This window comes from Thalia democratica, unplaced genomic scaffold, assembly GCF_965202585.1.
Source record: "Thalia democratica unplaced genomic scaffold, ktThaDemo2.hap1.1 HAP1_SCAFFOLD_1134, whole genome shotgun sequence".
NCBI classification, from domain to species: domain Eukaryota; kingdom Metazoa; phylum Chordata; class Thaliacea; order Salpida; family Salpidae; genus Thalia; species Thalia democratica.
In genome coordinates this window covers 32,501-36,239 of record NW_028140045.1, presented here as the reverse complement: position 1 = coordinate 36,239, position 3,739 = coordinate 32,501, and the positions used below count along the sequence as shown (strand labels likewise).

Below are 3,739 nucleotides of genomic sequence, written 5' to 3'. Positions count from 1 at the left end.
GAGCATCATACACGTATGCATTACTTTACACTAGTGAGAGAGACGTGTTTGTGCGTTCGGTCGACTTGGCGAGAAAGCGGGCTTAAAGCATTACTGTTTAGCACCCGAGGCGCGGCTATTGCAGCGGCGGCGAACGTGCTATGTAAACGCATTGGAGCAGCGTATGAAAAACTACAAGCGTCCAGCGGCGGTAGGCTTATAGCTTTGCGAAGTCGTCGAGACGAGTAGCCGACGCAGGCAGGCACGGCTCGAGGCGGGTAACTGCAGCAGACAGATGGCGTGTTGCTGCTGACGAGTTAACCGGCAGAAGGCAAACGGTTGGTCGGGAGAAAGAACAGTCAGTTGTATAGCTGCATGCTGCAGTCGACGCGGGCTGGCGCTTTAAACAGCAAAAGGCCGGCGCCGACTTTCAGTAACGTTCGCAAGGCTTTTAAGCCGAGTGATAGAAAAGGTCTGTATTTATACAGTAAAAACGCTCAGTCGAGCAACGGGTTTAAACGCCCTCGGATAGTTATCTGGTTGATCCTGCCAGTAGTCATATGCTTGTCTCAAAGATTAAGCCATGCAAGTGTAAGTACGAGCTCACGTACAGTGAAACTGCGAATGGCTCATTAAATCAGTTATGGTTCATTTGATTGTACGCTTTTACATGGATAACTGTGGCAATTCTAGAGCTAATACATGCGTAAAGCGCCGAACTGACGTGAGGCGCGCATTTATCAGACCAAAACTAACCGGCTTTCGGGTCGTTACAATGGTGACTCTGGATAAGCTTGCGGATCGCACGGCCTAGTGCTGGCGACATCTCATTAAAGCAACTGCCCTATCAACTATCGTCGGTACGGTATCGGCCTACCGAGGTTGTAACGGGTGACGGAGAATCAGGGTTCGATTCCGGAGAGGGAGCCTGAGAAACGGCTACCACATCCAAGGAAGGCAGCAGGCGCGCAAATTACCCATTCCCGGCTCGGGGAGGTAGTGACGAAAAATAACAATGCAGACCTCGTACGAGGTCCTGCAATTGGAATGAGTACACTTTAAACTTTTTAACGAGTATCCATTGGAGGGCAAGTCTGGTGCCAGCAGCCGCGGTAATTCCAGCTCCAAAAGTGTATATTTAAGTTGTTGCGGTTGAAAAGCTCGTAGTTGGATATAGGGACGGCGAGGTTGGTCGGTCGAAAGGCTAGCACTGGCCTCGTTGTTCTTGTTGGTCGGTGCCTTCGCGGTGCTCTTAACTGAGTGTTGCGGTGGTCCGGCAAGTTTACCTTGAAAAAATTAGAGTGTTCAAAGCAGGCTTTACGCTTGTATAATGTTGCATGGAATAATGGAATAGGACCTCGGTTCTATTTTGTTGGTTTTCGGAGCACGAGGTAATGATTAATAGGAACGGACGGGGGCATCCGTACTGTGGCCGTTAGAGGTGAAATTCTTGGATCGGCGCAAGACGAACGACTGCGAAAGCATTTGCCAAGAATGTTTTTCTTTAATCAAGAGCGAAAGTCAGAGGTTCGAAGACGATCAGATACCGTCCTAGTTCTGACCTTAAACGATGCCGACTAGCGATCGGGCAGTGTCGAACTTAAGAACTGTCCGGCAGCTTCCGGGAAACCAAAGTCTTTGGGTTCCGGGGGAAGTATGGTTGCAAAGCTGAAACTTAAAGGAATTGACGGAAGGGCACCACCAGGAGTGGAGCCTGCGGCTTAATTTGACTCAACACGGGAAAATCTCACCCGGCCCGGACACAGCGAGGATTGACAGATTGAGAGCTCTTTCTTGATTCTGTGGGTGGTGGTGCATGGCCGTTCTTAGTTGGTGGAGCGATTTGTCTGGTTAATTCCGATAACGAACGAGACTCTTACTTGCTAAATAGCTGCTCGACCCATTGGGTCGGAGACAACTTCTTAGAGGGACTAGTGGCGTTTAGCCACACGAGATTGAGCAATAACAGGTCTGTGATGCCCTTAGATGTTCGGGGCCGCACGCGCGCTACACTGACCGGATCATCGTGTGTTCCCTAGGCCGAAAGGTCCGGGTAATCCGTTGAACCCCGGTCGTGCTAGGGATAGGGACTTGCAATTGTTTCCCTTGAACGAGGAATTCCCAGTAAGCGCGAGTCATTAGCTTGCGTTGATTACGTCCCTGCCCTTTGTACACACCGCCCGTCGCTACTACCGATTGAATGGTTTAGTGAGGTCCTCCGATTGAGCCTGGTACGTGCGGCAACGCACTCGCCGGTGTTCGAAAAGACGATCGAACTTGATCATTTAGAGGAAGTAAAAGTCGTAACAAGGTTTCCGTAGGTGAACCTGCGGAAGGATCATTAACGAATCGAAATTTGATTTCAAGCGACGTCTCTTCTTCGAAGGGACCGAGCCCTGTAACTGTTATAGTTCGGTCGCGTTGCTTCCTGACAGCGGGAGTAATAATTCAGCACGCAAGTGCTGGCGCGGCCGCTTCTTTTTGAACACGATTTTTGGTTGCATTGAGATTGATTAACACGAGAGATCTCTTAGCGGTGGATCACTCGGCTCGAGCGTCGATGAAGGACGGAGCTAGCTCCGAGAAGTAATGTGAATTGCAGGACACATTGAGCATCGATATTCTGAACGCGTATTGCGGCCTCGGGTAATCCTGGGGCCACGTCCGTCTCAGGGTCTTTAACACACCGATCCTTTCATTAGTTTGAAAGTGCCTGCGACTCGTTTCTGTATTAAGGAGCGTGTCGTCAAAGACAGCTGGTCTGGCGATTTCACAGCTGAAGCGTGAGCAGCCTGCTGGCCTCGGGTGAGGTAGCAACGACGGTAGGTGCTCGAGAATAAGTTAAGTGACTTCAAAAGGCCGACGTACAAAGCGCATGTACTTTTATAGTACATCACTTTTGACCTGAGATCGGGCGGGACGACCCGCTGAACTTAAGCATATCACTAAGCGGAGGAAAAGAAACTAACAAGGATTCCCCTAGTAACGGCGAGTGAAGCGGGATAAGCCCAGCGCTAAATCCGAGCCTTTTTGGAGGGCGAGGAAATGTAGCGTATGGAATTCAGCATGCGGCGAACCAACGACTGCCCACGTTCTTCTGATCGAGGCCTTTTCCCAGAGCGGGTGTTAGGCCCTTGGCGGCGGTCGTAATTCGTCCTAGCGGTTTTCCCGGAGTCGGGTTGTTTGGAAATGCAGCCCTAAGCGGGTGGTAAACTCCATCTAAGGCTAAATACTGGCTCGAGACCGATAGCGAACAAGTACCGTGAGGGAAAGTTGAAAAGCACTTTGAAGAGAGAGTTAAAGAGTACGTGAAACCGCTTGGAGGCAAACGGAGGCGCCCATCGAGTCGCCGGACGTTTTCAGGCGCTGCGAGAGCTGTCCTACTGTTTGAGTGATCTTCGGAGACTCTTACGGTTGCGCTGGCGTCGCGGCGCTGCACTAGCGTTCGGCGAGGGCCGCGACCGGTTGCTGGGCTGACTTTGGTCGTTCGCAAGGTAGCTCTTCTTCGGAAGAGTGTTATAGGCGTTCGATTAGCTTCGGCTCGGCGACCGAGGAGAGATTCCGCGTCGGTCTTCGGACAGGCTGCGTGTTGATCGCTGGAATACGGCTTTGGAAACTGCTCGCAGTCTCTAGAGTTTGTACAAGGCCTTCTTCGCGTTAGCGCTCAGACGCCAGGGGTCTGCGGCTTAAGCTGGCCACGTCTCCGACCCGTCTTGAAACACGGACCAAGGAGTCTAACACGCGCGCGAGGTGTTGGGCA

General features: G+C 51.6%; 3 non-coding genes across 3 annotated transcripts in view; all 3 read left to right on the top strand.

Annotated features, from left to right (window-relative positions):
- The first annotated feature begins 512 nt into the window (after positions 1–512).
- On the top strand, positions 513–2,323 carry LOC145847866 (small subunit ribosomal RNA). The gene has a single exon (XR_014371568.1). It is a non-coding gene; the product is annotated as a small subunit ribosomal RNA (ribosomal RNA).
- A 181-nt stretch (positions 2,324–2,504) lies between these two features.
- LOC145847859 (5.8S ribosomal RNA) lies at positions 2,505–2,657 on the top strand. The gene has a single exon (XR_014371561.1). It is a non-coding gene; the product is annotated as a 5.8S ribosomal RNA (ribosomal RNA).
- A 222-nt stretch (positions 2,658–2,879) lies between these two features.
- Positions 2,880–3,739, top strand: part of LOC145847868 (large subunit ribosomal RNA) — a 3,631-nt gene continuing 2,771 nt past the window's right edge. Inside the window, exon 1 of the ribosomal RNA XR_014371570.1 lies at positions 2,880–3,739. This exon is cut by the window's right edge and continues 2,771 nt beyond it. This is a non-coding gene — a ribosomal RNA (large subunit ribosomal RNA).